The sequence below is a fragment of the Podarcis bocagei genome (assembly GCF_964188305.1).
Source record: "Podarcis bocagei genome assembly, chromosome: 1".
Lineage (NCBI taxonomy): Eukaryota > Metazoa > Chordata > Lepidosauria > Squamata > Lacertidae > Podarcis > Podarcis bocagei.
This window is the reverse complement of record NC_138125.1, coordinates 136793225-136804339: the sequence shown is the minus strand read 5'-3', so window position 1 is coordinate 136804339 and position 11115 is coordinate 136793225. Positions and strand designations below refer to the sequence as shown.

Here is an 11115-nt window from a genome sequence, read left to right as displayed (position 1 = left end):
CAGGACATTGGGTGACACCCTGCTTGAAATCAAAAGTGAAATTTTGCAGCTGCATCAGAAGAGTTGAGAACAAAGAGAGACCTCTCCAGAGTAACTTTGAGTCAACGGAGCCGTAAGGCACAAAGGAGATCAGGAATAACTAATATGGACCTAATATTTGATAAAGAATTAAAGGAACAATTGATGGAAATTAAAACCTCACACAGGAAGAAGAAAGGAGAACTTCACTTGTGAATATACAAATTACAGTACTATATGTGTTAATGCGAATTGAAGTTAATTATTGTAGCTGTGGTATAAGGGAGTGGATTGTATTTGGTCTGACTAACAGTCTGGAGGAAGAATTAAAGGAATAAGACCCTGAAGTGCAGCATGTGGGAAGCCACACAAAATTACAATTTGGCTATGTAATTGATTTGTATTTGAATTGGTATTGCTATTTGGTATCAATGTAATATGGCACATACTGGGTTTTTGTAATTGAAAATTAATAAAAATTATTTAACAAAGACTCCAGCCCTGGGGTGTAATTTGAATGGCAGACACATCGAAGATGCCTTTCTGTAAAGTGGGAATAAATACTTTCAAATTGCTCTGTGTTCTAGTAAATGCTTGTTATACAAAATATGTCCAATGTATCAATCAGAGCCCAACTTCATTGCACCGTGCTTGTTCTAACTCAGAAACTGGTAGTATCTGTGTGTTGTATTGATCAGCCTAACGATTGGTTTTGCCTGGATTTACTCAGAATGATTTCTTTTCACAATAAAGCTATAAAGAACTGTGTTATATGCCGTGCCTAAAGTGAGTCTTTAATAGATCCAGCTACCGCACTGATTTCTGAGCTCTGAAAGGTTGCAAGCAGGACTTTCTTTCAGCTGGAACCTCTCAGGTCAGGTGGGCCCCATTGCCATTCTGAAAGAACGAGAGAGGAGTCTAGGATGAGTTCCAGCACCCCTCTTTCCAGAAAAATAGCACTAGTTGCAAGCAAAGATGTTTCCTCATCCTGGATGTGCAGCAAGGCAGCTGCTCTTCTGATGAGTGGCAGCCACGAGGGGCAGCTTCACGTATTTATCACACTCAATATCTGCTTTTATTTATTACCCCTCTAATTACAGCAATTAATCTGCATTGCATTTATCAAGTATCTGTGCTCAAACTATTGTACTTTACTCCAGTTGAAGAGTACACAAAGTGGCATATGAAAGGACCCTGCTCAGCCCAACATTCAATAACCTCCGCGTCGTCTGTTGTTGAAATTTTCAGCCCACTCCCTGCTGGGGTGCGTTACAGTGTCAGAAGGCTTGTTCTCTCCCTGTGTGAGGGCTCAGCAGTTATGCCCTTTGGCCTGACTTGCGTCACTCTGTAAACAGGGTGGAAACAAAGATAAGCTCCTTTATCGAGGCAATTTGACTCCAGCTCTTGCTTCTGCTCCAAACTCTGGATAATTCTGCATATAGAGCTCGCCAGCTAGAATAAGTATTTCATGTATGATTCCTGTGTCATGTGCTTACAGGGAACCTTTAATTCACTCTGCATAAGTAATAAGAATATATTGGCAGTCATCTGCAACACATCTCTTACTGGGCTGAGTTCAAGGTGCTGCTTTTGGTCTCTAAAGCCACGGAGTCCAACAGAAATCAAACGTTGCTGTTTGGTTTCTGGCACACATCACTGCAACTCAGCTCTAAACTCTGGCTTTGTCCTTCTAACTAACCATAAACTGCTGGTGGGGGGGCACCCATTTGCTGTCTCGTGCAGAGTCCCTTTCCTTTGTCTCCCTTAATGGCCCATCACCCAGGTGATCACCTCAACACAGGAAGCGAGCCTGTCTTAAATGTTAACACTTGCTGGATCACAGTGTTTCTCAACCTTGGGTCCCCAGATGTTGTTGGACTACAACTCCCATCATCCCTGAGCTCTGGCCTTGCTAGCTAGGGATGATGGGAGTTGTAGGCCAAAAACATCTGGGGACCCAAGGTTGAGAAAGGCTGGAGGATCTCACATACAGCCTACTTAAAGGTAAAGGTAAAGGGACCCCTGACCATTAGGTCCAGTCGTGGCCGACTCTGGGGTTGCGGCACTCATCTCTCTTTACTGGCTGAGGGAGCTGGCGTACAGCTTCCGGGTCATGTGGTCAGCATGACTAAGCCGCTTCTGGTGAACCAGAGCAGCGCACGGAAATGCCGTTTATCTTCCCGCCAGAGCGGTACCTATTTATCTACTTGCACTTTGACATGCTTTTGAACTGCTAGGTTGGCAGGAGCAGGGACCGAGCAACGGGAGCTCACCCCATCGCGCCGCCGACCTTCTGATCAACAAGTCCTAGGCTCTGTGGTTTAACCCACAGTGCCACCCGTGTCCCACGACAGCCTACTTACTTCTCCACAAATTCCTAGCATTACCTGCTGAAGAACAAGACACCTGTCCGTAGATCTACAAAGAAACAGCAAGAAGCAGTTTCCCTGTAGGAAAGAAACAGACAAGTTAGCAAAGGAATTGGGGTGGTGGTGGTAAAAATTGCTTTACCTCGTGCAGAAATGACTTCAAAGCAATCCATTCCAATGGCACACATGGCTTACAGTGCTTTATTCAATGAAAAAAACAACAACAAAAGCACTATGATTTACAACCGTAAGAAAACTATTGCATATTACATGCATTGCTGGGCTTTGTAATGCTAACTGGTTTGACACAAACCAGCATGAAACATAACAACATCTTTGTTTCTGTGGAAAGGGCCAGTCAGCAAGCCCCTCTGTTTTGAGACAGTGGTCTCTCTCTCTCTCTCTCTCTCTCTCTCTCTCTCTCTCTCTCTCTCTCTCTCTCTCCTTCACCTTCCATGACTACTTTCTGTCACTCCTTGCTGCATTAAGCAGTTGTTTGCCTTCAAATAGAATGTGGAATGGGGTTGGGATTTTGCCACAAGGCAGGAGGAAAATACATATAAGCCCCACTCTCTTGCCCCCCCCCAAATTTAAAGGATATACATTTCCAAAATATAAGATAAAAAACAAATAAAATAAAACCTACATACAGCAACAGTGTTTTGTGTTCTGTAGGCTCCTATTTGTTGTGTGCAAATGGCTTTAGATACCTATTAGGTCCATAAATTACCATATAGCATATAAAAAAGGTAAAGGGACCCCTGACCGTTAGGTCCAGTTGCGGACGACTCTGGGGTTGCGGCACTCATCTCGCTTTACTGGCCAAGGAAGCCGGCGTATATATTCAACACAAAAAACAGTGACAATTGTTGTTGACAAAGGACAGCTGGACTTATAAAGGGCCCCATTACCTTCAGTAGCTGAGGGCCTCATCAAACCTAAATCCGGCCCTGATCACATTGCACATTGCGTGTCTAGGCATAGCATAGATGGGCTTTGTAAACCTATTTGCAAGGAATTTCACAGCTATACCTGCAAGCCTTCTCAAAACATCAACGTAATAATGCAAAATTAACATCTTCCCATCCATCTGTTTGAGAAGCTGGGCTTTTCACAGAGCTTTTCAATGTCTCTGAAGGTGATCTTGCCATCTTGGAGGGAGAGAGGCTGCAGGAAGTAAAGCCAGTTGCTGTTGGAAAAACCAAACCATTATTCAATTTACCTAATGGCAGTGTCAATGAATGCAATGAACTATCCTGTTTTTCCAGGGATGGGTGGCAATCCGACTCCCAACATTTCTGGAGCACTTCATGGGCCAATCAAAGGCAGATAACCCTCCAAGTGGCTCTTACTCCCGAAACTCATGGGACCCTTGCTGCTGGGGCCTCTTTAAGGCCTTCACACATAAGGATTGGCCCCCACTCCGCAAGGCCATCTTGGGGTGTTGTAACCAAATAATCTCCCTTTTCCCCTTATGGGGTATCCAAGAGCCCATATAGAGTCCTTATGTAGGTTCCCTATTGGTAGGAGAAAATAACAGAGGCCAACCAGAGAATATTGAGACGCAAAGCAGCTACTATGCCTGATCTTTATTGATCTGTTGCAACCGGGTGCTCCCCTCACACGCAGGAAAAGAGGAGAAAACCAGAACCAAAGTGTTCCTGCCCTTATATAACATTTTTAATTCCCTGCCCTGGAGCTCAAGACCACCCCTCCATACATCATACATACATCACAGAAGGGGTATAACCTAAGACCATCCCCCCAGATACATCATACGTACATCACAGAAAAGGTGGTCTACAGCAGAAATCTGAGTGCGTTGTTTCTCTCGCCTGACAGGTGACCTGTTAATGCTCACTTGATTGGATACCCTGGGGAGCCTGGCCAGTCTTTTGTAATGATAATTACTTAGTTCCTGAGCCAGGTCACAGGCTCGCCCTATTCTAACACAGGCATACCCTTAAGACAGAATTTGTGAAGGAAAAGACAATGGGGAGGCTTTTCCATTTTCCTTGACCTTGCAGAGAAATCATTTGGTCAGCTGGGGGGTCAAAAGTGGTTTCCGGGCTGTTTTCCTGTGCTGCTTCAGACATGTGGTTTATATATTTATGTTTGCTTGGTACATTTATGAACATTTAATATATATCTAATACCTTAAAATTCTTATCACAGGGGCACCCAGGGGGCAAAATCACTGGAGTTTTTCTTTTGTTTGTTTGTTTTAATCTCACTCAGTTCTGCCGGCCTTGACTGCTCCTCCAGCACATTCACACGCACCTCCAATTCCTGCTGCTCATGCATGCAAAATGCATTTCCCTCTTATCATTGGGCCAGAATAAATATAGCTCACCGAATCAAGGTATTCCCTTTCCATTCCACACCTCTAGCAGGTTTGCATTGTCATTGTGTACCTAGTCTCCAACACAAGCAGGTGAGCTTAGTGCTGGGGGGTGGAGTTTGCATTTAAAAGAATGTGTGCAAACTGGAAATAATGGAAAAAATGACCTTTTACTAAGCTTGCTCTCCGACGGTGACACTGGTTCACCGTGCTCTCTGATTGGTAGGAAAGTCTTTAATTGCTGAAGGTGTGGTTATATAAGTGAAGGACGCTTATTGTATGATCCCCTAGGAAAGACTCCGCCAGGATTGCAGGCGTCACTTTGGTACTGTATGCAGTTTCAGTATTGAGCTGGGGGAGAAGGTGGTGGAAGACATCACAGGGCATTTGAGGGAATATTATTGCACTTGTAGCTACTTTTGTGTTGTAGTCTGGGGGGAGGTATTCTTGTTTTATTGTTAAAACTTTGTGCTTTGAGTTTGTATGCCAGTCCCCTATAAATGCTTTGTAATAGGTGAAAAATAAATCAAACAAATTTTCAGTTGCATGCCTTCTATTTAGGAGAACCAGATATATAAAGATATATAAACTTTTATTTTTTTTATTCAGCTTAAGTTTGCTGGTGTAGACATATAATTCAAAATCCAGCACATACCCCTAAAGACTTACTTAAGCTAGCACCAACTTTTATATTTGGCTCTCCTGTCTGGGGAAGATACAGCAACTACTTTGCTTGTCTAAGCAACAATGCCTATTTTAACAAAAGGTGAAAAGTTGGACCCCACTCACTAGATAGTTTTCATACGGTGCTGTTGTTCTTGGACAGGACTTGTCAATGGATGATTCAAGGTTACGAGGTTTTTCAGAGTTTTGCCCCATAAAAAGCATTGCCAATCTCAACGCTTGTCTAGAGCTGATTCTCAGGGCTGTTTCATGTGACATTTTCTGTTTCTTTCTCACTGCCTTCCCAGCCGCCCTCGTCCATTTTCTGCGTCACTCCTCATAGTTGTGATCCGTGCAGGTTGTAACTCAGAAAGTCGAGGGAGTTACGTTGCGTAAAGGAAGCCCTGAAACACTTGCTGAGAAAATGCAGTAACTTCCTTTTCCTCTTTATCGCCAATTTTGTTGCTTGCTAAACCTTCACAGCCAAGCAACAAAGTCCACTTTAAAAAACAAAAACAGATGCCCTGTCACATTTTATTGTCAAATTAATAAAGACGGTGGTTCACCACAGATGTAAAAATAGGGATTGCTGGGTAATGGCAGTTTTGTGAGAGGTGGGTTGGCGAACAAGGGCTCTCCTGCAGTAAATCGTCAGTAACTACAGTTCCTTCCCATTGAATATGTGAATGTTGCCAACTAAATTAACTGTGATTAATTGGAGGGCAACCAAAATGGTCAAAGGCCTGGAAACGATGCCTTATGAGGAACGGCTAAGGGAGCTGGGCATGTTTAGCCTGGAGAAGAGGAGGTTAAGGGGTGATATGATAGCCATGTTCAAATATATAAAAGGATGTCACATAGAGGAGGGAGAAAGGTTGTTTTCTGCTGCTCCAGAGAAGCGGACACGGAGCAATGGATCCAAACTACAAGAAAGAAGATTCCACCTAAACATTAGGAAGAACTTCCTGGCAGTAAGAGCTGTTCGACAGTGGAATTTGCTGCCAAGGAGTGTGGTGGAGTCTCCTACTTTGGAGGTCTTTAAGCAGAGGCTTGACAACCATATGTCAGGAGTGCTCTGATGGTGTTTCCTGCTTGGCAGGGGGTTGGACTTGATGGCCCTTGTGGTCTCTTCCAACTCTATGATTCTATGATAGGAGGTATAGGGATCTGATTATTGCACATTGAAGTTCATCCCACAGATCACTGTGGTTGCAAGATCCACTTGAAAATTGCTTAGGGACTTCAGTAGACAGCCTGGTGACTTTTCTGCCTGTTGTAGCAATCATAATGAGCTAGGTGCTGTACAATTTTTAATTGTATTTCTATTGCTTCTTTTGTTTCTTATATATTGTATTTTAATTATACCAATACAATTAAATATAAAAGAAGGGATAAAAGAAGCAATAAAATATAATTAAAAATCAATATACTGTACTTCATGTGATGGATGTGCTGTATGCAAGCACAAAAACACTGTCGGCCACCTGGATGAAGCTTGTGCGTGGACCATTTTGGGGCCCCCTGTGACAGATGTGGTACAGAATTGAGTTTGCCTAGGAGATGTCAAAGCACACTTGCCATTTCCCTTTGTGTCAACTTGTTGTTAGGGATGCTTGCTGACTGTGCTTCCTTAAGCTGATCTTTTGACAGAAATGATAGGGTAGCCCAAGATTTAACAAAAGAATGACTCTCCATCCCTTGGAAGGTGGCAGAAGTGCATGCACTCCCAGTTCTCTCAGCTGCGAGAGGTTCCTTCCTGGGCTTCCCTTGCTTAGGTTTTGTTCTCTTTGGAATGAGATCACTGGAGTCTGACTGGTGTTTGTAATATTTGATCTGAAGTGGAGCAAAGCAAAGGTGAAGGCATGGCGTAAGCATCTTAACAAATTGCCGAAATCTTCCACAACGGTTCTTGAGGGAAACAGTACCCCTCAGACAAGACACCACGAGCTTTTCAGAACCTAAAACTTCAGGCATCCGACCTGTCTCAAAACTTTGGTCTTTCTTGTTGGCGTCTTACTCATAGCCCTAGGTTGTCTTGAGAGCCAGTGTGGTGTAGTGGTTAAGAGCGGTAGTCACGTAATCTGGGAAACCGGGTTCGTGTCTCCGCTCCTCCACATGCAGCTGCTGGGTGACCTTGGGCCAGTCACACTTCTGTGAAGTCTCTCAGCCCCACTCACCTCACAGAGTGTTTGTTGTGGGGGAGGAAGGGAAAGGAGAATGTTAGCCGCTTTGAGACTCCTGAAGGGGAGTGAAAGGCGGGATATCAAATCCAAAACTCTTCTTCTTGTCTCCCCTGCCAAAAAGTGGGGGAGGGGAGTGTAGGGTTGCCATATTTTAAAAAATAAAAACTAGGACACCCCGAAACTTGTTGACCTTTTGTTAAGGAAGATCCCAACATTGTTGCACTTTTTTTTAGGGAACCCCCAAGGAGTTGCTTCCTCCCCCCATCAGTTCCACCTTTGAAATCCCGGTCATGTCTGGGAAAATCCGGATGTCTTGCAGCCCTAGTGGGGATGGGAGAGAAATAAGGATGAGTCATCTCTGGCCGTCACCTTTGGCCTCTTGGGCCGTTTTAGCTCCCATGGCAACATATCAACAGCCTATTTATCTCACCAGATAATATACGGGACCAGCCCTGGCCATCTAGTTTGACCACTTTAGCAGCCCTGGCCTTGCTCAGACCACAGAGTTGGAAGCAAAGTCCAGCCACCCCACTCCCTTTCCTAAGAGAAACCTAAAGCTAACAGTTAGTGGAAGGGCACAGAGAAACAGTTCTGAGCTATACTGGCAGTTTTGGAGACATTTTCTAGCTGGAGTTAGCTGGATCTGGGGTGCAGCCTTGTGGATTTCTTACATCTGATCTCTGGGAATCTGATGCAGAGTTGGTAGCTGTGCTGCCTGTTGTTGGGGGTGTTGATAGGTACCAACTCTTCATTGCTTGTGTAGCATATACAACACCTTTTAAAAAAGAGCTGCAAGTCCAGAAGCCTTTTGTTCAAATGCTGCTTCTGCTATGAACTGGCAGAGGGGCTTCAGGTAATCCACTCTCGGCTTCATCCCCACATCCAAAACAAGGGAATGCATGTTCTAACTTACCTTACCAAAGCACCATAAGGATGACCAGTTAATGCATGTGAACCACTGTGAAAATTTGAAAGCAGTATACAAATGCTAAGTGCTCTTAATAAATAAAATAAACAGTATAAAAACTGTGTAAGTTTCCATCTCATCCAATGAAAATGAGCCTGCAACATCCTATAAAAATCCTCTGGGAACAAATGTCATTGAACTGACTGGGCTCATGTCTGAATGGACTTCCCATATGACTACAACCATTGATGGCCTGAGCAACTCCCATCACTGTGGAAAATAGAGAACCCTTCATGATCTGAAGCCTGTTGAACTTCACTCATTATAAATGTGCAGCCTAAAATGATGCAAAGTTAGTGATATGTAAGTCATAAAATCACAGAATTGTAGAGTTGGAACAAAAGCCTTTAATAAAAGTAACGCAAGTACCATTTGAATAAATGATAAATGGACACTGCAAGGGCAAACAGATTGGATTCACTGAATATATTCTCCTTTTGGAGCTACTGAAGGCATAGCGCTGTCAGAACAGGGTTGGAAGCCTTGGGAGAGAGAGAGAGAAGAGAAGACCAGATGGGGACAGGACAGGACTTTTCAAATAACTAAACAGTATGACTTCATTGCAGGTCGAGACTTTCTCTTCTGACATGTGGAACCCCAATTCAGGTAAACTTTGCCTTGTCAACATATCTGGTGGAGGCAGTTATTGGGCTCTGGCTTCAGTGGCAAGTTGATTCACCACATTGTAGCATATTTAAATGACCTAGACCAGTGCAGACAAACAGCCCACACATGAGATTGTGGCCTACACACACACACACACACACAGGGATGGGGGAGCTGTTTTATTTGAAAATAAATCTGGTATATTATTTATAGCACTATAGACCCTGAAGAAAGTTTGCTTTTTGTTCACAAATAAGCACTGACCTTTACAGTTACCCAGCTGGGAACCAGCTGTAACTAAGCCACCTGCAGGGTCGGATACTGACTTACCTTGCAGGTCTGGTGTGAGGAGAAATGGCACACCGGGCATGAAAAATGATCAGAAAAAACCCCCAGGGAGGCAGAGAGTGGGTCATGGTTTCCCGAGAGAAGACCGTCCCAGTTTCTGGCTCCAGCGCATCAGCTTGATCAAACCTGTTAGTTGACGAAGGCAGTAACTATACATGGCCCCCAATCCTATGATTTTGTTTTACTCTCTGGCAGGAATGCTTGGTGGGATGCCACCGCAGCAGCCTTACCCTCCTGCTCCTCCATACTCTGGACCAGGCATGCAGCCCTGCCCACCCCCAGGGTACCCTGGCCAGCTGCCTCCCCAGTCTGGATTCCCTGGGCCCTGTGCGCCCCCTCCTCATGGACCACCCCACCATGGACACCATCCTCCACCTGGAATGCTCCCTGGAGGCTGCCCTCCCCAACCACCTGGCTGCTACCCTCCCGGAAGCCACCATGGGCATCACAAAAAGCCAAAGCACAAGCACGGGCATGAGCACCATGGGCACCATGGGCACCACGGCAAAAAGGTAAGGAGGAGTGACTTGAAGGTGTCTCCCCGAGTCAAGCGGCAGAAGAAAGGCAGCTTCAGTAGCCATGGGCCTACAGGCTCCAGTGCAAGGACGACCAGGGAGTCAGTTAAGGCGTGGGAAATGTGAAGTTAGTCTAAGGAGAATGAGGATGCCAGAATTTATCTTTCCATGTAAGGTAAAGGGACCCCTGACCATTAGGTCTAGTCATGACCGACTCTGGGGTTGCGGCACTCATCTCGCTTTATTGGCCAAGGGAGGTGGTGTACAGCTTCCAGGTCATGTGGCCAGCATGACTAAGCTGCTTCTGGCGAACCAGAGCAGCGCATGGAAACGCAGTTTACCTTCCCGCTGGAGCGGCACCTATTTATCTACTTGCACTTTGACATGCTTTCGAACTGCTAGGTTGGCAGGAGCAGGGACTGAGCAACGGGAGCTCACCCCGTCGCGGGGATTCGAACCGCTGACCTTCTGATCGGCAAGTCCTAGGCTCTGTGGTTTAACCCACAGCCCCACCCGCATCCCTATCTTTCCATGTAATGCCCCATTAATTACTCAAAATCTTCATCATAACAGGCAGGCAGAAATAAAACTAAAGAGGTGAAAATGCAGGAGGAGAAGAAAACACAACAGAAATCAATAAATAGGAGCTGAAATAGCAGCAGTGATGGCAGGCTGGCATCTGTTTCTCTTTCAGCACCATGGCAGTTCCAGCAGCAGCTCCGATTCAGACTGAGGAAGGTGTCCGCTCCCAGCTGCACACCTGCAGTCGAGACCTGTTCTGACATTCCTCCATTGTCTTTCACATGGTCCAGTAATCATGTAATACTTTGTTCAGTTTGTAGCAATTCCAAAAGAAATGTTTAAAAAGCCATGTGATATCGTTTCCCTTCCATTTTCCATATCCATTCCTATCTGTTTCCATCTTACCCCTGAAATAAAGGCATAATTTAGATACCCACCTTGACAAAGACTGAAATCCTTGCATTTTGCAGGAGTAAAACTCCTAGTCGCATATGGAACATGCTTCACATGAATGTTTACATCAAATGCATGTTTGTCCCCTGACTCTTCTAGCAGTTTGCTGAACCTTACGACTGGCTCGTAA

At 44.9% G+C, this 11115-nt stretch overlaps 2 long non-coding RNA genes across 2 annotated transcripts; both read left to right on the top strand.

The window, feature by feature from the left end:
- Positions 1–4927: 4927 nt before the first annotated feature.
- On the top strand, positions 4928–10978 carry LOC308581699. The gene is made up of 4 exons (XR_014005181.1): positions 4928–5053; positions 9108–9147; positions 9691–10007; positions 10705–10978. It is a non-coding gene; the product is annotated as an uncharacterized lncRNA (long non-coding RNA).
- On the top strand, positions 6543–8890 carry LOC308582387. The gene is made up of 2 exons (XR_014005646.1): positions 6543–7441; positions 7696–8890. It is a non-coding gene; the product is annotated as an uncharacterized lncRNA (long non-coding RNA).
- Positions 10979–11115: the final 137 nt, after the last annotated feature.